The 27,379-nt window shown below is 37.8% G+C and overlaps 1 long non-coding RNA gene and 1 pseudogene across 2 annotated transcripts; one reads left to right on the plus strand and one right to left on the minus strand.

Moving 5' to 3' along the window:
* Window positions 1-220: 220 nt before the first annotated feature.
* LOC148742549 (WD repeat-containing protein 1-B-like) lies at window positions 221-11,279 on the minus strand (annotated as a pseudogene). The gene is made up of 15 exons (XR_016000174.1): window positions 11,122-11,279; window positions 10,639-10,748; window positions 9,697-9,844; window positions 9,063-9,243; window positions 8,204-8,281; window positions 7,471-7,551; window positions 6,655-6,746; window positions 5,936-6,077; window positions 4,850-4,931; window positions 4,415-4,568; window positions 3,283-3,367; window positions 2,696-2,806; window positions 1,815-1,988; window positions 914-1,058; window positions 221-747 (listed from the first exon to the last, which is right to left on the minus strand). The product of XR_016000174.1 is annotated as a WD repeat-containing protein 1-B-like (transcript).
* Window positions 11,280-11,365: 86 nt separating this feature from the next.
* On the plus strand, window positions 11,366-26,432 carry LOC148742550 (uncharacterized). The gene is made up of 6 exons (XR_016000210.1): window positions 11,366-11,574; window positions 14,182-14,237; window positions 19,847-19,915; window positions 20,316-20,488; window positions 23,246-24,247; window positions 24,725-26,432. It is a non-coding gene; the product is annotated as an uncharacterized LOC148742550 (long non-coding RNA).
* The last annotated feature ends 947 nt before the right edge of the window (window positions 26,433-27,379 follow it).

Here is a 27,379-nt window from a genome sequence, read left to right on the forward strand (position 1 = left end):
CAAAAAGTTGAAAATCCAAAATCATCTGAACACTGCCGAATAAATCTGCTCGTAAATGAAGCTCCCATCCATAGTTCCAAACTTGCCCTTTGAAATTCAATTCAAAGCGGTTTGATCGGAACATTGCTGATGTTGAGTATATTCGTTTCCCTTATGACTTACAAAAACAGATTCTCGTTATTATGAACACTTAGACTACGAGAGCAAATAACTCGCCATCTTTGCTGACACATTTTCATTCTGCACTTGACAAAAAGATATCAGAGCTAACAAAAAAATTATCCCCTTCCATTCCTTTTCTCAGCACCCGAAGTTTTATTTCATGATGTCATCTAGTTTTCTGCCGAGCCAAATAAGAAAAGGCATAGCAGATACATGTTAACTTGGTGAAAATTGAAGTCTTCATATTAACATTACACGCTTCTATTTTAATCTCTCAAAAAAAATCAAGTTTTATTTTTATCTTCGAAAAAAAGAATTTTCTCTTTATCTAATAATCAGACATAGTTAAGTGCATTGTAAAAAATGTTTGCGCAAAATGGCACTTGTTTGGTGGAGGAAGTGTACACGGTTTACCTAAGTCACACAAAGCTGACAAATTGAAGTGCAGACGAGGGAGGAGTGGGGGGGGGGGAATAATCTAGTAAGTTATGTTCCAGAAACGGATGCAGCAGTCAAAACCAACACTGACAAGTGTGTTATTATCCAACCACGTGACCCGTGAAATAACACCTTGAGGATGAGCACCTGAAACGGTAACAAAAAAAAGCATTTACTGCGCATGCTCCACAAATTGCCGCGTCGCCTTTTTTCATGTGTTATCGTGAGGTGTCGCACATCTTAAAAAGAAACATTCAAAACAGGCAACAAAAAAAAGGACATCAATATGGTTACCGCACAAGTTCATGCTTACGTTTAATTTCAATCTTCGCATTGGGCTTTTCTATGTCGTAAATGTACAAGTTAGTGTCCAGTCCACCACAGGCAAGATGCCGTGAGTCAGGGGCCCACGCCAAACATGTTATGCGAGCTTGGGGTCCAGTAAACTCAAACTTCAACTTCAAAATGATAAAACAAAGTAACGATGTATTAAGTCAATAACTGTTTTAAGCTTTTGAGAAAACAACGGCTAAATTTAGTTTGCCTTGTAAGAGGTGGGGATGCGAAAATGGAGGGGGGGGGGGAAGGGGGAGTTTGGGACTTTCCTGATTTTATAAAACAAAGAGCTGTTTTCGTAACCGATGTCCAAGCCGATTTGAATCCCTTAGATTTGGAAACCCAGGTAAACATTTGCTGACCGATTTGTGTTTAACGAAGATTGTGCCCGTCGTGGTATAAATTTTCGTTCGGCCTTAACTGCAATACTTTGGTTGATGAAATTTTTCTAGAGACACAAACAGTGAAACAGGAGTCAAGTCAAGGGCCATTAAACTCGGATCGGGTTTCGCAGATGGGAGTTTTTCAACAAAAACGTCGAAGCAGCGAAATCTATCAACAGAGCTCATTTGCTGCTTTTATTTACATCGACCGCGCATAAATTCTCCAGCTTCATAAGCTCAATTCGAAGTGAAACAGAGAACCATTTTTTAGACGTTTTAGGTCCATATCCGATCACAGTCTCACTAACAGGTCAACTTCGTACAACGCTTCCTTTTTGAAGCGGACGTTCATTCGAATTCTTACCGGCAGCAAACCTCAGTAAAATTCTACCAAAAAAAAAAAATACGGTTTTCAATGAGAAAGTCTACCCTCGCCTATAGATCCCCCTAAATAAAGGCTGTCAGCCATATGCATTCCATACACTTGCGTCATACCTCATAACCAGTGGAGTCGTATACAGACACTTTGCGATTATCATCACCCGCGGCGAGGTAAGCACCATCTGGTGAGTACTGCACGTCACTCACTACATTAACAGATGCTGACCGTGAACAGCTCGTCTTGGCGACCAGAGTGTTGTTATCCAAAGTGTAAACATGAATTTCTTTCTGGTGAAACAAGTTGAAGAGATATTAATATCATTTTGACAAAGATTAAATAACCAATAATTAAAAAAATAATAATTCATTTAATTTCGTAAAAAGGTAGTGCTCATTCAACGTGGTAAAGTACAACAATAATAAAGTATTATCGTTTGTCTCATGAATATGGTCACTTATGATGTGGATCGCTTGCTTTTGCCTTTTGGGTTTTAAGCCATTTGTCATTTCTCAGCGCAGTGTATTACACCGTACGCCTTGACCATATATACGGTAAGGCCTGATTATGCTTGTACGGAAAAAGAGATGTTTTTTTTTTTCTTTCAAAGCCCACTCTATGAAAGCAAAACAAATCAATTCCTGTACAGAGTAAGAGAAAATCGCCCCGTATGTGAGTAAATAATGGTAAGATGGCGACATGCATTCGGTGGTCATAAAGCAAGCTGCAACGTTTACATTCCTAACTATCGTGTATTTGACCTAAACATTTTGTCTCTACTCCGTCAATTTTTCTTTCATCTAAAAATTTAGCTTTTTTTCCCTCTTTTTGTACGACGTTTAATCCTACGATATCGGGCGAACCTTCGAAGACTATCGACATTGTATGACTTTAAGTCCCCCAAAGAACAAGTAAGAAGTAAACTACTGTGTTTGGAACCCGACAGGCGCCGGTTCAGAAAGGCATCAAAGCACATAACTCCTCGCCTAACCCGTACCGTTTCTCCTCCTACTGCAACCTCTGCGTGCCCCGGGTGGATAGCTACGCAGCGAGCTTCGTAGTCCACAGGATGAGAATGCACAACATTTCCATCTCGTAACACTGCAATCTACGAGAAGAAAACTTGAGAAGGTGAGAGAGAGTACTATGTACTTAATACTTTTGCGAAGGAATGAGCATTGCAGACCTGTTAGCTTGGACCCCTTATAAAACAACCCAACCATTACACGGTTCGTAGACTACGAGCAGTCCCTCCTTCTCGGCGAAGTCCGTTGCGCGAGTAAAAAGCAAATAAACAAAACAAATATTTATGTTAGCGCCTCACTCCCAGAGTTCAATACGGCGCGCTAACATCAGATGTTGCAATGACCAATAAGAACAGACGTAAACGTTGTTAGAAACCATTCCCAACTCATCAATTAAGATGACAGCGCACCGACACTAACGCAATCAAGTCGCATCAAGTTTTAGTTTCAAATCTGAATGGTTTTAAAATTGAGATGGACAGTAAGAGCGAGGTAAGGTAATGCAACACAAGCACTGTTCAGTCCCGGACAGGCTCCAATGATTCTATTTCAAACTTACTTCTTTCAGACAAGCCACAACAGTGAGACCATCTTTCCCGCAGTCGAGGCCGTGCGGTTGACTTTGCATTCCAGTACTTTCAGACCTAATGAGAAAAATTCAAATATCATTAAAGAAAATAATTAAAGAAGAAATTGACCGTGGCAAAGATGTCTAACTGCAGTTACAATATAAACAATCTAAGCAAGGGAAAATGTCAAAATGAATCACGAGAATTCCAAATAGAAACATTGAAGCAATGTCCCTGTGTCCCTAGGTGCCACCACGACACAACCGGTTTTCATTTTACGTCCGGTTGGCTTAAAGAGTTGAGCTAAAAGCCTCATATAAGCCGCATTATCTTATAACCAACACTTCCTCCCTCCTTTCCCTACACTAAAGCCCGCTAGCAAAGTAGAGGGAAATATAACAATGCTATGAAAACACCAAGAAAATACTTATAGCGTAGAATTGTTAATCCAACGGATAAATCGGTATCCAGCGCACTTCACTAACCACCGGATGGAGAGTTACCCACTGGATAGTGTTATCTACATATTCGACAACCGAGGCATGGACGAACGAGGCCTGGACGACAGAGTTGAATAACGTATACGCATGCGTTAGGTTTTGCCGCAGAAACACGGACTTTGAGTCGTTCGCATGGTTGATTTCCTATTCTGTTGCTTCGAGGCGTCGTTTTCGTTGCCGCTTTTCTTTACAGAACAACCTTCAAAAACTTGGTACACCCCCTAAAAGTTTTCAAAAATTAATTTTCGCCTTAAAACCTCTGGAAATAGGAAAGTGCCTTCGACATAAACAGTGTTCCTAGGTTTTAAAAGGCAGCCCTTACTATTTTCCACTAATTTTGCAAAATTTTAGACCTAGGACTTTTGAGCCCACGTTGTTGACCACATTCCCTCTGACGTAGCATTTCATTACTCAGCTCTGCCGGCCTGGACGACAGGTCAAATGGAAAAACATCGACTCGCATTTTGGCTCTCAGTAAGGCCCACTCCCCCTTCTCTCTCTCTCTCTCTCTCTCTCTCTCATAATCTTCTGTTTAGAAGCCGTGGGAAGTTTAAAAACTCAGAGGCTTATCAGAGCGTGAACAGTGGGCTTACATTGTAGGATGACGTGTTACTACACTAACCCATATTCCAGATTCTTTACGGACGTGAATCTGACAGTGTCGTCCATACTGCAAGTGGCTATCTTATCTCCACCGAACACCATGTCTGAAATTTGATTTGTGTGACCTTTGCCTTTGAATGTCTCAGCATTTCCAGATTTCACATCCCACTGACCTGAAGCGTGTTAAGTTCTGACAATAGAGCTACACCGCAACTTTTAATGAAATAAATGTTATTTGACCTACGGATGAGAATCGTGTGTAAGAGCAAGAAAGCATTCATTAAGGAGAAGGGTAACAAGTTCCACAAAACAGATTTTGTTGACAGCTACATGTACTCCTTAGTATCCTTGTATCTTGCCACACGGAAGCTCATTAATGTAAGTGAAGCTTGGAGAATTCTAAGCATTTCAAATGTTTTTGTGAATGCATGGGACACTTCACTTAAAAGGATACAAATTCGTGAATCGAAACTTCCAGTGTAGAGAGTAGAACCATCTTCAGAGGACGCAAGGGACAAAATGTTCTTGTTGTGTCCCTAAATGGAAAAACAAAAAACCACGAAGTATCAAGACAAAAGTCAAATCATCAAGATGTAAATGATAACTCTGGATTTGACAACTATCGTCTCACACAATTCAACCCATGATCTGATTTGAAATTCTCCCCTCTAGCTGCAACACAATTCCTTGTAAATCAGGTACAAGAATTTAGCGTCAGAACAAGAGAACAACTTCTACCGGAAACATAAACAATAGCCTCTATTTGGCGCGAAAATATCTTTTCCAAGATGCGAACAGTCTTCCGAGGGCGAAGCCTGAGGGAAACTGTGAGCTTCGAGGAACAGATAATGTCCAAGGACAAATATATTAGCATGTTTTGGGCCAAGTAGGGGCTACAGCCTATTGTTATTATATATTCAAATGCGCGCGAAAAAGTGCACGAAAACACAACAAAAATGTTTACGAACTTCTCATTGTTTGCTGCGTCGGATGTTTTCCTTTGAATGTTCTCAGGTGCGACTTTGTGAACAAACAACATTAATATTTCCCTTCTTCTGTAACAACCACAAAACGCTCTTCTATTTTGAATTAAATTTCAAACGGAGACCTATCGTTGTGGACGTAAGGTTCGAAAACTGGGGATTATATCACTTATTAAGTAATACCCCAGTTTTAGCTGCTTTTCACCCTTTAGCTCCCAGAAGTTCTTCACTCGTAACTTCTCATTGTAATTCCAACACACTGCCTTACAAGCAGTTCATGAGAAGAGAAACGCTTATTAGCTAGAAGATGCAATCTTGATTTTCACACGGAATTCTCCTGTCTAACTCACAGGGAGATGTACAGCAGTAGGCCACGAGAATGACTTATTAAACGTTGGGAGTGAAAAGGCTAAACCATTGCTACACTAATGTGTAACTTTTTTTGAACAAAACAGAACATACGTGCATGTAAAGTGATGGTCGTATGAGTGGTAGCGTATGTACACTGTAAGTGAGTCTACTCTCTACAGTTCATATTGTAGTTGTTAACCCCAGACCTTAATAATCCTGCTTGGAGAAGAAGGATTGTTCTTATCCAAATGGCTGATATTTCAGGAGAGAGCAACAGCAAGAAGGTATTCTCCCTGCCACAAGCAGCCAAGTTGTTGATGTTCAAGATCTGTGCCACATGTAAACTCCCTAACAGAAAAAACCACAAAAAATCGTGATTCCAATCTAGACCATTATTTTTTTTCTTGAATAAGAGGGCCACATTAAAGATTTGTAGTTGATAATGCGACAGGTCTAAAGCCAAAAAACAGAATTTGTATCAGTTCTACTGTAATTTAGTTTCCTGGGCCGGTTTGTTCAAAGCTGGGTTAAGATAACCCAGGATTTCCGTAAAATTATTTTGATCTCAGATCTGTAAGCTTGAAAAGAAAATCCACAGTAATTTTTTTTCTCTCTAAAATGTTGTGATTGGATGCTTTAAAGATAAGAGAGAAAGTTATCCCACAGAGGCTTCTAAACAAAGGAATTAAAAAACCTAGATTACAATTTAACCTTGTGTTAGCGCTTATTGGCCATCAAACAACTGGGCCCATAGTAGTCCTCCCCCTGAAAAGGGAATTCCAGCCACGTTAAATTGTATGTGAAAACCAATATTGCACTCATCGCTCAGTGCTTCATACACTATCGATTTTCACGTACAAGTTGATGTGAAAATTAATTCCCTTGCCAGGTAATGAATTTTCCAATAGAATTTCTGTATACTTACGTAGAAGCACTGTTAGCGGCTATGTCCCATATTTTGGCAGTCTTGTCTGCTGAGGCACTGAGAACAAATTTACTGTCTGGACTCCATGATATCTATGAGAGTTGTGACAATCTTTTAAGTACGCTATATGTGCACCACCATTTTACATTCTATAATACACTATAAAGATTACATTAATGAAGAGTTCTTCACAAAACAATCCAAAATAGGTATTAACGAAATGGATATAGTGGATAAGCCATTTGAGTCAAAAATAATTTTTTTTTTTTTGATCCATAAGAGAATAACATATTTCCTTGATTAAATGTCTGGGGGCTTATTTTTTTTCAGCTATGGTGGAGGCTTATTGGAAGGGGGGGGGGGAAGGGAAGGGAGGGGGCACTTATTAAGTTTGCATAGAGACGGAACAAAAATTGAAAGAACAGATAACATATATAAAAGAACTCTGCAGGCAGATGGAGATAAAAAATGTCTGGAAGGGAAAAGAAACTAAATTCTGTTGTACTGATTCCCCTCTAGTGGAAATTTAAAAAGTTAGAAATAAAGTGGCAACAGGAACAGCATGCCTACTGAGTGATGGAGAAAGTGGAGGGAGGGGGGGGGGGCAGGGAGGGTAGCAGCAATTTGAAATTATGGCCAAGGAGACGGCACTTATTCAGGGGAGGGCCATTATTAGAACATGAGTGCTTACTTGAGGAAATACTGTATGCATCTAGCGATACCTCCAGCCAACTTCGAGCCATTACACTGTCAGGGAAAACTCTTATAATTGAAGCTTAACTAGGAAAAGTCTTACACTCTCAGTAAAATACTTACCCCATACACACCCCCTTTGTGAGCTTTACCTCCACCCAAGGCACAAATTTCCTCTCCGCTCTTACCATTGTAGAGGAAAATCTAAAAAAAAAAAATAAAAAAAAAATAACAGCATATCAATTTTGATCAGAATAAAATGTTCAGCATAAACAGAGACCAAATTAATTTTTGTTTACAGATTTATTGCTGCAAAAATTGCCCGAGTCTGTTCATTCTTTCCTTACTCCAAACAAGTTTCAAAACAGTTTCATTCTAATTTTCTTTTGTTTTAGATTATGACAAAGAGTTTTAAGACTAGGGGAATAAATATAAAAAAAATTAATAAGGAGAAGATAGATATTGGATAGATTCCAGATTCTCTTAACATCTTTCTTGTAAGATACATCATAACCACATGCTCTACATGTAGTTGCACAAGCTAAACAGAACTAAAACATATTAGAAATTTGCTTATCATCTTTATTCTACTGTTTACATCATTCTGTGATTTTCAAGTATTCCCTTAAACACATTCATCCTTCATGGGTGCATATCACTATATACAATAACACAATAACCATGGACTAATAGCTCAGTTGGCTCAGGAGCACTTTGCTTTTTTCACATAACTAAGTCATGAGTTACAATTCCATTTAACCAATTATTTTCTTTTACACTTGTTATGCAGCATGTTTACATGGTCACATGTCTGTATTGAACATTTTCCTATTTCAGAAGCACAAAACAGTCATACCATGCCATCAGCACCCCCAGACACAAAATGTTCCCCATTTGGAGAGTACTTCACACAGTTCACAAAGTTGGTGTGGCTCTGTTTAAATGAGAAAAGGGAAGGAATCAATACGCTTTCCACTGTCCAAGGGAGTGTCATAAAACAAACCTGTTTGAATTAGTATTGCACCATACCTGAAAAAGCTGTTCATCAACTGCTGTAAAAATGTTTGGAAAAATGTTTTCTTTTTTTTCAAAAAGAAAAGTTTCCCAAAATTGTGAAACCTAGCTACAAACTATAAGGATCTTTGATAAGTCTCTGGGATCAAAATAGGCAATCATTAACAGGGAGGTTAGGTGCCATTAGTTAACCAGTTTAAATAGTATGATTTAACTTGATCACTTACAGAGCTACTAGTAGCCAAAATAGTTAGTGCTTTCAATTGAAAAATGTATGTTTGAAGAAACTGTGCTTCTGTGATCCCCCTAAATCCATGTACACTCAAAGTTAAAAAGGTAACTGCTGTAATAAGTATAACAGAAAATTTCCATGGTCAATCTGGCTCCTCTTGTTAGGGCTACGAATGTATTTCAATAACAGAATGTTGAAAACTAACACTAGTCCATTAAATGCTCATGTCTTTTCCACTGTTATCACTTAAATTTTGGGTTGAGAATAAATACAAATTTTTCAAGAATTGGAGATCAAAAAGAAATCCATATTAGTCCACCATTAATTTTTAGAAGTCAAGGATCTTTAGAATATCATTGAAATTTTTTACACACCTTCCAAACCTTGTATTTCAAGCAATCAACTTATTGCTCATCAGATATAGATAGAATTTGGTAAACATATAAATTATATTGTCAGTGTTACCAACCTTGTTTGCATGATGATATTTAAAGGGTGGCCCCTCATAAAAGCCAACATCACTGTCTTCACTCGCAGTACAGATGCGGAATGGACGAGTGGGTTTATAATCCACCGCATTAATATCCTTGGAGTGTCCAGTGATTTGACCAACTGAAGACCCACTATCCCATAGGAACATGTTACCAAATCTAAAAGCAAAATAATATTCCAGTAAAATTAATTACACATTGTTCAAGGCTCGACACTAACTTTTCAGCTTAATAGCCAAGTGACTAGTGACATCTTAGATGTTACGACAATTTCAGTTTGTTTACTAGCTAAACTGGCCAGTGGAAATTGAAAAACCACTGGCCAAAACTGAATTTCTACCACTGACTGTACTAGTCTGTGGCTGGTGGGCTACCGTTAGTGTCCAGCCCTGATTGTTATTGTTGTTTGGGCCATTTAAGCACAAAACTGACATATCAGTTAATAAGGAATTTATCTGTCATTGGGATAAGGCCAATTGTCTTTCATGATACAAAGCTAAAAGTAAAGATAAATAACAATGTGAATAACTTAGAGACCAAAAGACCGACAGATAAACAGAAAGACAATTATTTGGACAGGGTTTTCATAAAGAAATGAAGATGACAACTTACTTTTCCCTGCCTGTTCCAACAACAACAATCCTCTTACTGTCCTCAGACCGAGCAATATCTTTAATGGCACCGCTTAAAGGTTGGTATTCATATTTCAATATATGCTCCGCCTGAGTGGTGTCCCAGATTCTAAGCTTTCCAGAAACATCTAAAAATAATTAATATAAAATGATTTTTAAAGAGACAAGGTCACGATGTTAGTTAATATACACTTGTACACTGTAACTGAACAGATAATTATGTGCCACACTTCTGTCGTTTGCCACTGAATTTGGCCAGAAGGAGAAAGTGTGTGGCTACAAAAGAAAACACTGACTGCATGTGTGATATGCTTTAATGTATGGAACAATATAATGTTTAATCAAAACCATACTATAGCCGAGTGACATGGAATTCATTTAGGTGACTTTCCAGGGAAATTAATGGGTCATGAAAGTAGGCTTTTAAAGAAATTAATGGGTCATGGAATTTATTTAGGTGACTTTCAGGGGAAATTAATGGGTCGTGAAAGTAGACTTTAAAGAAATTCATGGGTCATGAAGTAAGCTTTAAAAGAAATTAATGGGTCATGAAATTCATTCTGGTGACTTTTAAGGGACTTTCATGGGTCATGAAAGAAGGCTTAAAAGAAAATTCATGGGTCATGAAAAAAATTCCCCCCATTCATGGAAAATTCAGGGCTTAAAATAACCCCATGAATTTTCATTTTGCAGTATTCATGGGCCATGAAATGATCTTAATGGGTTTTTCACTAGAAATTCATGGAATTGTCATAAAACTACTAACAGCTCATAGTGATATCTGTGACTAGAGATTCCTCATTATTTCTTCTGTGATGTTTTCCACATGATCACCCCGTAAAAATCTCTTAATACCACTTAAAGTTTGAATTTTGATCAAAATTAACCTCACTAATATCTTGCAATAGTCCTTAAAACATACCTGTTCGCATGTCAGGCCATACTGCTGAAACATAGCTTCATAGAGTGATAACAATCCTCCCTGTCCCACAGCGGCACATGCTCTTGGCTCGTATATTATCGGCCTTGTCACTGCAAGAACACAGTATCGCTAATATTGAGTACAGTTCTTAAGTAGGTACTTGTAGGTATTTATAATGAGGCTCATGATATATAAAAAAAAAAAAAAAAAAAACACTGTTCTCAGGGCTCAAAATTGCGACCAATACAGTCGCATTTGTGACTTAATTTTTATGTTTGCGACTAAAAAATTATTCCCGAGGAGTCGCAAAATTGCGAGTAGAACAAAAAAGCCAGCAGTTGCTACTTTGCCACTATTTTTGCCGAAATAAATACAGAAATGAAAAAATATATTATCGTGTGCCTTGATTATCATAGACATTTGAAGATATAGGGTAAAATTGTACCTAATTTATCCGAAATGTTGTGCACGCAACGCCATTACCTTGATCGGCCGCCATTGCAGCGATCTCTTATTCACACCTCGTGGTCGGGAAGAATGGCCGCCATCTTGGTTGTCACAGTGTTATGCGCAGAAAAGCTTGCCCGGTGCAAAACCCAGGGAATCACCCTAATAAAATCCGAAACCTGGATTTCAAAATACCAGATTTTGCAATGAAAAGTAGAGATTTCTCTGAACGCACTTTCTTATTTCTGATTGGCCGTGACTTCCTCTCGACTCAGTTTCCTAGCAACCACATTCAATATGGCGCACGGCTTTGGATTGAGTACTGAAAGTAATTGATGTCGCACTGTATAGTCAGGACGGTTCGTTTCGACGGCTGTGTTACATTTGACAACCTTTTCTGTAAGAAGAGTATTCTCTTCTTCACTTTGTACATCGAATGTGAGAACTTCAAACCCTCCTGGATGAAAATTCGAATTTATACTTCGACAGGTGAGAGGTCTTAACAAGACTTTTAACTTATTCGATGTCTATGAAATGTATCTTATTAGGACCACTGCGTGCTTATCCTTTAACAAATGCTGAAATTCTTCAAAGCCTCCCGTCACATATGTAAATGATGTGGACGGGTATTCTGAAGTTGCTCCGATTATTTTAAACATTCAAAATTCTTCCATCGAAATATAGTGCAAAGTCATTTAACCTCCCTCAATATCGGTCATGAAGTGAGGTGAGAAATCGACAAAATGAGTTAACGTGGTTCCTCACGAGTACAGACATCACGCGATAGTTGTACTCCAGAAATATCCGCGAAATTCGCCCACACTGAAATAACAATTTGGCGTGTTGGATAATAATCTCTTATTAAACGTTTTTTTGTGTAGTATCACTGAGTATTTTTAGTCGTTGTTTGTATTTCGACTCGCCCTATGGGCTCATCAAAATATAGCACAACTCGTAAAAATACTCAGCAAGACTACACAAAAAAAGGTCGGATGAGATATATTTATTATGCAATTGTGCTTTGTAGAGTACAAATGACGTGCAGAAATGAGTACAAATATCATGCGATATTTGTACTTCAGAAATATCTGCGAATTAAACTCGTTCGCACTGAAATAAGAATTTGGCGTGTTGGATAATAGATCTCTTATAAGACGTTTTGTTGTGTAGTATTGCTGAGAATGAATTTTTACTCATTGTTTGTATTTTGACTTGCCCTACAGGCTTGTCAAAATACAGTGCAACTTATCAAAATACTCAGTGATATATACTACACAACAAAACAATATATGTATTGATGTACAGTGTGTACTAGAAACAAAATGTATCAAGAGATTCATTAACTCAAATCCTCATGAATACAGTTTCTCAAATTAATGTAAAACATATTTTGATGACTGCTGCTACAGCTTGTATCAAATTGTTTCTGTTCTGGTTATAAATTTAAGCCCCCTCAGATATATACACTGTGTTTGTAAGGCCCTTTATTTATAAGCCCTCCTCAAACCCCTTACAAAGTTTTATGTGCCCAGACTATTAACCAAACCTGAGTGAGTAGTTTTATAATGTTAGTACGCTGAATATTAATGGTATTGTTTTCAGCATAGTTCTTGTAAATATACTTAGTTTTTTACTTAGTTTTTTTACTGAACCTGGCTTCTTAGCTCAGTTCTCTCTCTTGGTACTACAATGTCCAGTCCATTTGCAAGGGCCATTTCTTTGCTGAATTTTCATCTGCAGCTCAAATTGAATTATTTATTGAAAATTTTGATTTAGATTTGCCTCTAAATTTTGTCCATTAACATGTGGCTTTATAGCTGACAGCTGGTAGTAGACTGCCCAACTAATATCTTGAAGGCAGGGGTTCACATCATTTCAATGCCTGAATTTATTTTATTTTTTTATTTTTCTTCTAATCATCTGACTTTTATTTTTAGTTTTCCTTTTTTATTTATTTATTTTTTATTATTTTTTTTTAATAAAATTTTATAGTACTCAACAGTACACTGCAGTGCAATACATTACTTACAATGCTGCTTTAACTTGCACTAATAACAATATGATGAATATATGAAGTTCATATATTTTGAACTGCGGTTATAGATATGTATGATGCGCGATCCTTGCAGTAGAAAGCGCTATTTAATATGCCATAGCGAAAATCAGACCGGAAAAAAAAAAATCAGGCCTGTACGGGATTTGAACCACTGAACTCTGCAATACTAATGCAGCGCTCTACCAATTGAGCTAACAAGCCAACTGGGAGCCGGCCGTTAGCTTGATTCGTAATAAACCCGTGATGATAAATTGGATATGATGATTATATAAAGTTCATATATTTTGAACTGTGGTTATAGATACGTATGATGCACGATCCTCACAGTAGAAAGCGCTATATATGCAATAGCGAAAATCAGACCTGAAGAAAATCAGGCCTGTACGGGATTTGAACCACTGACCTCTGCGTTACTAGCGCAGCGCTCTACCAATTGAGCTAACAAGCCAACTTAGGGAGCAGGCCATTAAGTTGATTCGTAATAAACCCATGATGATAAATCAGATATGATGAATATATGAAGTTCATATATTTTGAACTGCGGTTATAGATACGTATGATGCACGATCCTTGCAGTAGAAAGTGCTATTTATGCAATAGCAAAAATCAGACCTGAAAAAAATCAGGCCTGTACAGGATGTGAACCACTGACCTCTGCGATACTACTGCAGCGCTCTACCAATTGAGCTAACAAGCCAATTGTTAGAGCACTGACTAATAACAATATACTATATCACTTATGGTTAATTATATGTTTATGTTACTTAGTTAAATATGGTATTTACAGTACACCACTCACAATTACAATTACTTTTCTTACATTATGCACATCTCTTTTTTTTTTTTCATTGTTATTATTATTTTGCAATAACACATGATATGAACAAAAAAGCAAAAAAAAAAAGTTTGTTGACAATATTAATTTGTATTTTACTACCTTAGATAAAGTTCTCAATTTTCCTTGTATAAATTGTAACTTACTAAGATTTTTTCATTATTTTGACCACAGTTTGTATAATTTATGTATCTTTTGTTAATAGGATAAGCAAATCCGGTTGGTACTGTCGGAGGTAATATCGCTAATGGCAGGAGGGAGGTAAATCTGAAGTAAAATTTGGTTAACAGACAAATTTATGTGCCGTTATTAAAAATATTGAACTACTATATGATTTCTGGATAGAATTGAATAATCACAGGGCACTGACCAAGAAGGTGTGTTCTAGTGAATCAGGATTTTTGCATTGAAAGCATTAGTCATTTCTGATTTTGAATTGCTTGAGTTCCTTATTAGTGACATTATATTCTGGGGAAAACCTTATAACCAAATCCTCTTAGCTTGTCACTTGTTGTTTTGTAAGTTTTAATTGTGTAAGATCTGTCTCCAACCAGAGTCAAAGTTCAACAAATGTCTTTACCATCTTTTAACGGCAGTAGCTAGGTTCTGTCCTAATCTTTTCTTGAAGTAATTTGTGGTAATCTTTACATCTACATTTAGTTAGAGATAACTTTGTTTTTAGACTGATAGAAAATATCCCATTCTTCTAATATATTTCTGTGTGTTACAGCAGTTAATGCCTGTGCTTTTCTCTTCAAATAGTTTGGGATTGCAGCAATAAGTTGAAAAGTTTTAATAGTTTGATTCAACATTTATTTCCTTTGAAAATTTTCTAGAGATAAGAACTTACCGTCTCTATTTAACATTAAATAAATAGTACTTTTCCAAACAAATATTTCCAGAAAATAGATTTGCTCTCTGTTGTAATTTCTTTATTGTTCCAAAGAATAAATTCACTATTGTAAACATCAGGATAACCCCTGCATAATTACTTGAAATACCCTTGGCTAACATCTCACGATAAAAAAGAGGCATTTTCTTGTCAAAGTGCTTAGAGTTGTAATTACATCTCAATAGGAAAGATAATCCTCCATATTTATTAAAATAACTATTAGGGATAGCTTGCCAGGTCTCATTTGTGAAATTTAGAAACCTGCCTTAAACCTAAAGCTCAAGTGTAGTGATTTTACCACTGTCAGTGGACATTTGGGAAGTTCACACCACCATATTTTACTTCATCTTTTTTATTTTTCCATAAGAATTTGAAAATTCTATCTTGCACTGTTTTAATAAGGAACACTTAGCATTGAGGCCTGAATGTTTTCTGGTTTCTTTTCTGCAATTTTTTATAAGAAATTACAGTCTACTTGTGAGGATCATTTCTTTGCTTGATTCAATTTCATCTGCTGGTCTAATGAAATTTGTGTCATGAGAAATTAGTATATCTTCTGTAATAACTGAACCACTTGTTCATCAGTCACCATTCGCTGATTATAGGATATGAAAAATTGAATTCATTTCCCTCGTGTTTTTATTTTCTTTTTCTTTTAGTTTAGTTTAGTTTAGTTTTGTTTTGTTTTTATAGAGATGACACAATGTCAGCTAATGAAAAATAGATGATTTGGCTGCGCTTGTCTGGATTTCTACAAAGAACAACCTTTGGAGCCATTTAAAAAGGTTTCAAGAGTCTAAGTTTAACATGATCTTAGGAAAGATCATTTCTTAATTCAATTCCTTTCAAAATTGTGAAAATCCTTAAAATGGTGATGAGCGTCAAGCCTCCAATAACTCTTGCTGAAGAGGTGATGAAAGAGTAAACACAGAGTCAGCTGTATAGAAATGATTTTCAAGAGTAGCAGTGAAAAACAATTTAATAAAAACCATGACATGTGTTATCAACTAAGTTAGTGACTCACAATGCCTCAGCTGCCACTAAATTAATTGGCAAAATTGGGTCCTCCACTAATTTCTTTCCATTAGCTTACTAATGACAACATCATCTGACTTCTGACAGTATAAGTGTTTAGTTTATTACTGTGGTTCATCAACCTGACCAAAAGAAAGACCATGCTTCCTCTAAATTTTTCATATTTGACCTTACTAAATGCATCTTTCAAACAGCCTGAGTAAAAACATGTATAACTTCAACATACTTTCTCCCCCATTTTCTAAATGTGAACATTAAGGAATAAAGGTAGTAGTTTCTAAAGAAACTGTGGTGCAGGCATCAGTGGGTGTAACATGGTAATTTGGTTTTATCAGCTTAGTTGAAATTATAAATTGGCCACTGTAAAAGAGTTAAAAAGCTGGCATTAATGGAGCGTTAGCCCTTAATGTCAGAGTGGATGGAGGAATTGTGGGTTGTGTGTGTGTGTTTATATGCAGAAAGTGGAGCTATGCTATTGGTGAGAACATGGTGACGAGAAAAACAAGAATGAATTAATGGAATGAATTAACACCGGTCGTTGATAACTATTAACAAACAAATATAACTGCGCGGAAAATTAGGAAACAGATACATGTAAAGACACTGCTATTTCAACTGAGGCAATTCAGTACCTTTTCAGTAGTTTTTCCTACTTAATCAGACCTGACCATGATTTACATTTGTGTGAGAGATTTCAAGTATACTTATACCCTACATCATCAACAAGGAAAATGATTTCACTCGAACAGTATACTCAAAGTGTACTTCAAAAATGGTACTGCAGCTGTACTTAAGTAAGTGCAGTACCATTGAAGTATGATTGCAGTATAACTATTATTGATGCAGTATACTTGTACTATACTTAAAGTAAACTTCATGGTTATCTTTTTTGGTAAGGGATGCAGTCGGAATTCTCCTTTTGTGACGTTTGTAGTGCTGACTGTCGATCAATAAGTTGGGCGCGGCGATGACTCACTTGAACGACAGAAACAGGGTAACCAGGTTTTTTTCGAAAAACTGGCACAGTGACATCTCTACATAAACGACGAAGTCCTAGAAACTGAGAAAAGGGAATGGCATTCTTGACATGAGATGGGTGCGAATATGAATACAGAAAGTAGTGAGTGTGTAGGTTTGTGATACACACTAGTGCATATACCATTTTCTTTAATTGAAACTTTGATGTCTGAAAAGGATAAAGAACTGTCGGAAATTTCCTAGGTATATTTTAGGGCTGGTTGAAAGGAATTGACTGCGGTTGTAAACTGAGTTAGCTCCTCTGTTGATCACGAAATACTTATTAGCAAACTAGAGTCATATGGACTTAAGGACGTTGAGTTAGACTGGTTCCGAAACTATCTGACAGACTGAAAACAACTCGTAAGTTTTGGAAAAGAAAACTCTGATCCATGTCTTATTACCTCGGGTGTCCCGCAAGGGTCAATTCTTGGCCCTTTACTCTTTGTCCTGTTTGTCAACGATCTGCCCAGATTCTGATGTACGCTGATGATACAGTTATTTATTTCACCGCTAGTAATGCCCAAGAAATAAGTAGTACACTTACCAGTGAACTTGCCAAGGTTAATGACTGGCTTTTAGACAACAGTCCTTTTATTCACCAAGGCAAAACTGAATTTGTTTTATTTGGTACTGGCTCTACTGGTTAGCAAATGCTAATCTCTCTGTGAATATCGATGGCAAGGAGCTATAACACGGGTTGCTGAGTATAAATACCTAGGTGTAATCTTGGATGAGTCGCTTTCATGGAACACACACGTAAATTATGTAGTAAGCAAAGTTAGTAAGAGAATAGGAATTCTTGGCCGCACCAGGCGGAGCATTAGTATGCATACTACTAGTATAATTTATAGATAATTTATTCTTCCTGTTCTTGATTATTGTGATGCCGTTTGGAACTGTTGCGGCCGTACGAATGCTGATAGTATAGAAAAATTGCAGAGACGTGCGGCAAGGATTATCATGCAAACTAACAGCAGTGATGAAGCGCTAGCTCACCTTATATAATTTATGATACGCTGGGACTTAGACGGGAGATTCACACGTTAAACCTTGTGAAGAAATGTCTAGATAAGCGCTGGCCACAATTTTTAATGGACCACTTTTATTTTAATAGAGATATCGTACAGAGAAAAACGCGGCAAAGTAATCATCTCCGTCTTCCTTCCATCAAACAAGAATGTACGAAAAAACCTTGTTATTATCATGGATGTGAAGTTTTTAATCGTAATTTGTAGTTTTTATGAATAGTTTGTAATAAATTTAAACCTCTTCTAGGATTTTTCTTCTATTAGCTTAGTTAGGATTAGTTTTGAGTATTTTTATATTTTTTTATCTAGGGCCTCTAAGGATATCAGTTTTTGTTTAACGGTAGGAGTTACCCTAGCTAAATAAAAGTATCTACTACTACTACTACTACTACTACTACTACTACTACTACTACTACTGCTACTGCTACTGCTACTGCTACTGCTACTGCTACTGCTACTGCTACTGCTACTGCTACTGCTACTGCTACTGCTACTGCTACTGCTACTGCTACTGCTACTGCTACTGCTACTGCTGCTGCTGCTGCTGCTGCTGCTGCTGCTACTGCTACTGCTACTGCTGCTGCTACTGCTCCTCCTCCTCCTCCTCCTCCTCCTCCTCTCTGCGGGGTAGAGGAGGAAGCGCCGATACAGTCGTCAATATAGCGACTGCAGAGTTCAGGTTTGGGCCATTTATTGGCTGAAAAATTAGTATTCGACAAAACCTACAAAGAGATTGGCATAGCTGGGTTCCATTTTAGTACCCATGGCTACGCCATTGGTTTGTTTAAAATAATTGTCCCCGAATGAAACACAGTTGAGTGTAAGCACTAGTTCGGCTAGGTGAAGTAGTGTTTCAGATCTAGGTTCCTTAACAATGCGTTGATGAAAAAAATGTTTGAGGGCCAGAAGACCTTCGTCATTGGGAATGACAGTATAAAGAGATGTAGTATCCACAGTGAAAAGAAGTTTGCCTTGGCCGAGAAAATTAAAGTCGCGAAAAATTTGAAGAACGTGTTGGCTGTCTTTGATATCTGATAGTAAAGTTTTGACGATGGGAGCCATAATGTTGTCTAAATAGTTGGAAATAAGTTCGGTGGGACAACTGCGAGCCAAGACAATGGGTCGACCTGGGTTGTTAGGTTTGTGAATTTTAGAGAAAAAGTAAATAGAAGAAGTTCTAGGAGTGGTAATGGTGAGACTTTTTGCTGTGGCCGGCAATTCTTGTTTAGCTTGTTTAGTTGAATTTGTTAATCGTATTTTTGACAGTGTTTTGATTAGTGAAAGTGAGATCTTTGTCAATCTTTTGATTAAAAGAGGTGTCAGAAAGTTGCCACAAAGCTTCTTTTTGGTAAAGATCAGTCCTCCAAACAACTACTGCGCCACCCTTGTCGGCTGCTTTGATAACAATGTCTCTGCGTTTTTTTTAGGTTTTTTTAGTGGCGACCACTCCTCAAAGGAGAGATTGGAAAATTTGGTGCTACGATTGAATTTAAGTTTGTTAATATCGTGGCGACATTTTTTGATGAAAAAATCTAGTGATGCGAACCTGGCCCTCTGGAGGAGGCCATTTAGACTTCGAATCTGAAGTGTTTCGAAAGTGTATTTGCGCGAGGTGTTAGAATGAAAGTTTATTTACAATTTGTCACTATTAGCACTGAAAAGCCTCATTGGGGGAGTGGTCAATTATTATTAGGATTTTAACTATTATTATCATGATTATCATGACTATTATTATCCTATTATCATTATCATCATTACTTGAACTTCGTGATAACGGAAACGTGGTCGGAACGTTTTCACAACTTAACCATCTTTCAAAATCACTCGTCTTTAAAACACTTTACTGACGAGGTACTACTTTTCTTATCTTCTCTACTTATGTGGTCTTGTTGTAGTGGAGTGAGAGAAGGAGGTATATACGAAGAGGATCGCCAACTTCGGAGAACAAAAAAGGACGTCACTTGGTAAGTCTCGCCTCCATTTCACACTTTTTCTCGACAAAAAGGAAAATAGGCACTGCTTTGTAGAGGTTTCAACGCTTTGGGTAAACCCAGAACGAAAGATATTAAAAGAGCCTGTTAGAAGTGCCAAAAATATTTGAAGTTGTCGATGAGGATTCTGTCTACTGATAACCGACGGCATCAATGAGCTCTGTTGCTCTGTTTTTTCCTTTGCATCTTGTTTGTTAAGGTCAGTGTCACAAGTTGTACAGACAAATTATAGAGCGCAGTAAAGCAGTACCCTTGGTATCATTTATTACTCTGGAAAGTTGATCGATTGTGAACACTCTGAGCTTGGGCAACCGAAACAGACAGAACTGCCCCTATGACTGTTTATCGTAATATATTGATAATACTTTCACAGAGGATGAAAAACAGTTGTTAACCCTCTTGGACTCAAGTTGTGTTGCTGAAACAGGAAAAGCAGGAAATAGCCATGGGAAAATGTAAGAACAAAGTGGACTGTATGACTGAAGAAATCGAAACGTTACAGAAAATTGCTACAGAGGATGCTGGGTCTAAACAAGCGAGTAGCAGGTTGGTGTGAACTAATGAGCCAACTATTAAAGTCAATAACTTTTCTGATTAATTAGACACATATCACTGATCTATATATACAAAAAAAACTAAATCTCGTTGGGCTTTTTTCATGCTTAATTGGTTATATCAGCTAAGTTGAAATAGTAAATTGGCCACCGTAACGAATAAAAAAGCTGACGTTTCGAGCGTTAGCCCTTCGTCAGAGCGAATGGAGGAATTTTGGGTTGTATGTGGTTTTATATGCAGAAAGCGCAGCTACGCCATTGGTGGGAACACGGCAACGAGAAAAACACGAATAAATTAGTGGAATGAAAAGCGTTCGTTGATACCTGTGGGATTAAGAGTGCCGATTTGGAAAATTAACTTTGTTCAAGAGTTTTTCGGTTTTCCGTGTTGCCTAAATGTAAGGAAAGACCGCAGATAGCCATATGTTGCTTAGAATGATTAGGTAGATTAAAGTGTCTAGCGACTGGTTTAGATGCGTCCTTGTCATTCCTTTCCACGACGCGAAGGTGTACTCGGAATCGGTCACCTAGTCGTCTTCCTGTTTCGCCGATGTATAACTTTTTGCAATAAGTGCAAGCTATGAAATAGATAACGTAGGCGGAGGTGCACTTGAAGTGATCGGTGATCTTAATGGATCGCATGGCTCCCGATATTTTCTCAGCGTTGTGAATGAAGGGACAAGTTTTGCATCGTGCGCGAGCGCATTTAAAAGTGCCGGGTTGGTCATTAGTTTGGAATGAACTTCTGACCAAAAAATTGCCTATGTTTTTGTCGCGTTTGAATGAAATAAGTGGAGGTTGCGAAAAGATAGTGCCAGTCTCTGGATCGTTTTGAAGTAATTTAATATTTTGAAGAAAATCTATAACATTTGCCAGATCGACAGTAGAATTTGAACAGGCTCTTAAGTCGAAGACGGTACGAAAAGGAAAGCGGGAGGAAAAACAGCGATGACGGGGAATGGGTAAGGAAGAGGGCGCTCCCCCTTCCTTACCACTCCCTTACAAGCTACTTCATTCGGAGTTAATTCCAACTGCCGTTAGGGGACTGTTGACAAGCTCTATCGACATTCAGGCACGTGTGGTTAATGAGGTTTTTCATTAGCGTAGTAATCGGCCAAAAAAAATTTTGTATGGATTACATAAAGCACTACCCATGTCCATGCTACCTAGCTAGTCATTTTTTCTTTTAATTTCTATGATTACTAAACTTTGTTCCTATAGGAAAATTAACCTGAAATGAGAAATCCGGCTTTTTCTGATGGAGAGGCTACAGTGTAAACTCTGCCAACAAAATTGAAATATATGTTTACGTTGCGTAAGTATTTGAATGAAAATAAAGCCTCGGAAAAGTCTTACATTTCAATCAAAACAATCAACAAAGTCATGGTGCGAAAAGGTCACAAAACTCAACTGAACTCCGAAAGAGAGTACACGTCAATCCCAGTGTTAAGTTCAAGGTCTCTTAAACGTGACTTGTTAACTGATCAGGTCACGCTGTCGCACAGGAATATTCCAAAAATACCAAGAAGGAGAGAAAGACAAAATTGCTTCGAAATAAGTTCAAGATTGGATTTAATTTTTAGCTATAGTTAGCTGGTAGAGCGGAGCTCAAGATGACTGATCATGGGCCTAGCTCTATCGGTGGACTTTGGCTGAAGAAAAAGACTAAAATCTCCCTGTCTCGAACGACCAAAAAAAATTGAAACGAAAAATGCGCTCACGAAGGTTTTTCTTTCTTTGGGCTGTTTTCAACCGAGACGGCGGTGATTTGTTTTACGACCCCATTTTCTTAAAAAACTGTCTGGAAAACTTGGCCTACAGAGGACATGCCACATTTTATCGCGCAATAGAACTAAAATATCGCGTGATAAATTTTTCTTTATCGCGCGATTATTTAATTATTATATAGCTGGCAGCACCAGCGGGAAGATGACGCGAATCCTATGTTCTGATTGGCTACCCGAGCGGGCAGGGCAAGATGGGCCTATCTTACCCGCTCAGGGCTGCCCGCTTTGATCCCGCGCAAGAGAAAAAATGGATGGGGCGGACTTTAAAGTTCGTAACTTTTGGACAGTGTTGGCGACGAAATCGCTATAAGCGGCAGAAGAAACAATCAAAACAAAGTTAGAATTAAACGAGCCTCGTGGGCACACTGTACTACAAACACAGTTGGCTTTCTTTCCTGGCTCTCGAAATAAACAATTCATTATTGATTCTTAATAATTTCAAAGCGAAATATTTTTGCCATATACTGAATCCTTTATTGACCAAGCTTGTTCGGTCAAGATGGCTGGATATTATCCTCGTTGTTTTATTTCGTTTTTATGGACCTCAACCTCGTCTCGGTGCATAAAAACACTGAAAAAGAACTGGGCCAACATCCAGTCATGTTGACCTCAAGCGTGGTCAATAACGCGTATCACAGGATCGTGAGATGCCCATAAAGAATCGACCGCGCGATAATTTAGAATTTATCGCGCCATAGTTTTGCACTTATCGCGATATGATTTCGATTTCTCGCACGATATTTTGCTTTTATCGAGCGATAAATGAGATTTATAGTGCGATAAAATTGAATTTAAAAAGTGGATAGCCTGTCGTCTATGGGCCACAGTATGTTTTTGCCTAGAGGAGAAGGAAGAAATACTCGCCCCATCGACTTGCACGAGTACAGTAGAGTAGGAGATCAAGATACATGCTACAGGGCTATTAAACTTGTGACTTAATTTAATTTTTTTTTTTTTTTCAGGGCACAAAGATGGTGTCTGAGAAATCGGCGTCGTTAATTTAGCAGTGGCTAAGAAGAAGGTTGACAAACTGTTCATTCACATATTCATTTGAACAATAGTTAAGAAACTCCTTTCTGGATTGCCCGAGCTATTCCTCTCAACCGAGGCCTTTGATCTATAGTCGGATTTTAAACCAAAAAGGTTTTGATTTATGAATAAATCAATATCATTACTTCACGATCTCTGGGTCGTCCTTTCATGTGTAACACCCTCATTCATTTGCGTATAACTTCTTTAACTTAATCTCTCTGGCTTTTATGGTTTGATGCTCAATCTACGACTACGTCACAGTATTGTCCAAAGAATAATGGCTTTCATATTGCCTTTCCGTGAATCGTTCGTGTTTGTGTTTGAAAATATGCGAAGGGGGGCCCTGTTGTGGAGGGAATTTTCTCTTCAGATTTCCTTTACCAGCACGGAGATATCAGCTGCATTGAAATTCCATCGCCCGAGTGTCACTGGCACCTTCAGTTAAGGAAAAAAAAATATGTTTCAAAAACCATATAATTTTTATCCCAACCAGTACAAGGTACATCATTATGAAATAACAACATTGACTACGCTTTGTAATTCCAAATATGATCTGCCTGAACATTTAGATGCTACAAATAACATTTTATTTATTGACGCAAATAATAATCTTTTTTTTTTTCTATGGTCAGAGTAGCACCTGTTTGTGAACTACTCGATGTGGTGTTCGCGAATTAATGGTTTGCAGCCAGATTACTGAGTTGATTTTGAAAAAGGCCGTTTCTTACCTCTTGATTGTGTTTTTTGTTCTTTGAGATCTGAAGACACGATAATAACGTTGTGAATTATTCGACGTATTTTTAAAAGTGAAGACAGAAATGTCTCGGTTTTATTTTCTTTAAGGAGAACAGACGGCATTCTCGTCTTTTGACAGTTCTCATCAAACCGCCTCCCGGTTAGCTCAATTGGTTAGAGCGCTGGACGAATAAACCGTAGGTCCCGTCTCCAGCATCTATTAATTAGAAAATTTGATTAGATAGGAGACGTTAAAGAACCCACATCACGAGTTCACTGTGATGTGGTCTGGCCTCTTTACTGGGAATTGGGAGGGGGCAACTGTAAAAAAAAAAAAAAAATTCGCCTTTGTTGATTATAAACTGCCACTGGCAGTCTGACAAAGTACCTCGCACAGTGTTATGAAGCGCCTTGAACATAGGATAAGAGCGCTATAGAAATCAAAGTTATTATTATTATTATTATTATTATTATTATTATTATTATTGTTATTATCATAAACAATTTGTGAATATAGAGGTAAGTCTGTAGTAACTGGATCGGTTCTTTTTAATATAACTAGCCCATCTTATTTGCTCACATCACTTTTAGGTGTTGATTAAATTGAATCATCGTCATGATTAAAATATTTCGAAAGGAAATAATCACAATTATTTTCTCTTGACTATTTCAAGTGTTATTGTCAGTGAGAAAGTGTCCCAGAGGGTGGAGACATGAGTGAACCGATTTTACAGAAACTTGCAGCTGTAGGTAACCTTGATAAGATATTCAAAAAGCCAAAGGCGTTTTGTTTTCTGCCTTCAGTTAATGACTTTATTACAATAATCCTAGTTCTATTCAAGAGTTTAAAATAACTGCGAATACTTGTGGAATATCGGGAAAACGGCTCTAAAGGGGGAGTCGGCGTGGTGCTTTCGATCAGGAAATCCGGATTTTTAGATTTGAAATTCCAGATTTGGGATTTTTTAGTAAAACATACAAAGCTCCAACGGATTTCGATGTTGAAAATCTTTCCTTAAGGTAGATTTCAATTTTAAAAGATTCCAGAGCCAATACATGAAAGCTGATATCTTTGTCGTTTTACAGCTATCGGTGAACCCATAGAGACCCCACCTAGAACAGCCATAGTCCGTTGCAAATCCCTCTTTAGATTTCCCAAAAGTTGTGAGACATAGAAATTCATGTTTTCTCAGCGTCGTATCTCGTTTTTGGATTTTTTGTTTAACCGCAAAATCCAAATTCCGAATTTCAAAATCAAAATCCAGATTTTGCAGTCAAGAGAACAGATTTCTTTGAACGCGATTTCTTAGTTCTGATTAGCCGTGACTACCTCTCGACCCAGTTTCCTAGGAACCTCATTCAAAATGGTGGACAGCCGTGAACTTAGTACTGAAAAATTGATGTCGCACTGTAAAGTCAGGACGGTTCGTTCGACAGCTGTGTTACATTTGAAAACCTGTTCTCAAAAAAGAGTATTCTTCTCTTCACTTTGTACATCGGATGTGTGAAGTAACTTCCACCCTCCGGGATGAAAATTCTCATTTGTACTTCGACAGGTGAGAGGTCTTAATGTCACTTTCAACCGATTCAATGTCTATGAAATGTATCTTATTAGGACCATTACGTACTCATCCTTTAACAAATGTGGAAAGAACTGATCACCAAGCAATAGGTTGGTGGACAAAGCAATGACCTCGAGTCCAGGGACTGAACCTCAAACATGGAACAAGCCTTTGATGTTTTGGTTTTGTCCTTCGCTAGTCACGAGAAGCACCACGAAACTTAGGCGATTATTTTAAACAATCAAAATCCTTCCTTCGAAATGAATAAGCCATTTTTCCTTCCCTTAATATCTGTCACGAAGTGAGGCGAGAAATCGATAAAATGAATTTATTCCTCCTTCAGTATAATAGATTGACGTACTAGAAACAAAATGTATCAAGATCGAAACTCATAAATTGATAATGTTTAGATCAAAGAGCAATTTCCTTAATTTTGTTCTCTTCTTCTTTTTGTTGGGAAAATGCATTTACATCTTCGTCGCTCACCACACCACAACAAATCGTGCGGCCATTATTCCAAATAAGAAACAACGCAAGTTCGAACTCATTCAGCAAAGTTTGAAAAAGCAGTGACATGGTTGCTCAATTTCACCACTCATGTTACAAAGTTATGTTGGGAAGTCATATTGATTCTAATGAATTCAATGTTTAAGCTGCCAGGGAAAGAGTACCATATAACCCCATACATTAATTATGCATTCAATTTCATTAATTATGTATGCACCTCATTGTTTTTAAGACAATGACTTATTCCCATGGGTTTAGCATATATACATTACTAATAAGTACTTACTGCTTCAATAAAAGAGAAATTGATTGAAAGCGGCTTTTTCGTCTCCATTCCTTTCTCACGTTCTTCTCCCTTCTCCCCTTCGTTCCTAAGTTCTCCTCGGTTTTTTTTTTTTTCTTTCCTTTCCTTTTTACCTTCTTGGCAGTTCTGCTGAGCCTTGAACCATCGCTCCTCAGACAACGCGTTATTATCAGACAATTATGAAACCATAGCCTTACCACTATGCTACGCATAGTGATAAGGCATAGTGGTAAGGCTCTCCAAAAGCTACATTTTTTTTAACCTTTCAGTAAAAAAATTTTCATAACAATATGTGCATTGATATAATGCACCAAAGGTCCCCTTTGCACTAAAGAATGCATTTCTTCTTCTCTACGATTGGCCAAATACCACATAGAAAACAAAATTTATTCATACCTCTTTCTAATAACATCAACGAAAGAAGAAGATAGAAGGAAGAACAACAACAACAACTCGGAGATGGGGAGACTGAATTTTATTCGACTTTCTCGAATATTATCGGATCACGACCGGTGCATACAGTGGTGTAAGGATCACAACCTGCTTGTGACGTGGGTAAAATGTCCTCGAGCTGGGCGCAGCAATGAACTTAGCTGGACGCGACGTGCTTCATCGCGAGACGGGTACGAGTGGCGATGTTCAAAAAAGGGTTGCGATGGAATGGCTTCAATGCGCCGGAATTCACCGGTGCGCACACACAGGGTATCGAAAATACATGGTGGGGAATCAAGCGAGGCTTGCCCCAAACAGGAACATCCAAAGGACTTTTCGATGGCTACCTACAGGAATATATGTGGCGTCAGCACTACGGAAACGATCCCTTTGGAAACGTTATCGAACATATCGCCCAACTTTGTCAAGTCCAGAAAGACTAGATACAAAGGTTTCTTTGCATCGCTGTATGCACCGGCCTTCACAAACAATTTTCATCACTAGGACACGAAAGGATAATGAAA

Source organism: Stylophora pistillata, chromosome 1, assembly GCF_964205215.1.
Source record: "Stylophora pistillata chromosome 1, jaStyPist1.2, whole genome shotgun sequence".
NCBI lineage: Eukaryota > Metazoa > Cnidaria > Anthozoa > Scleractinia > Pocilloporidae > Stylophora > Stylophora pistillata.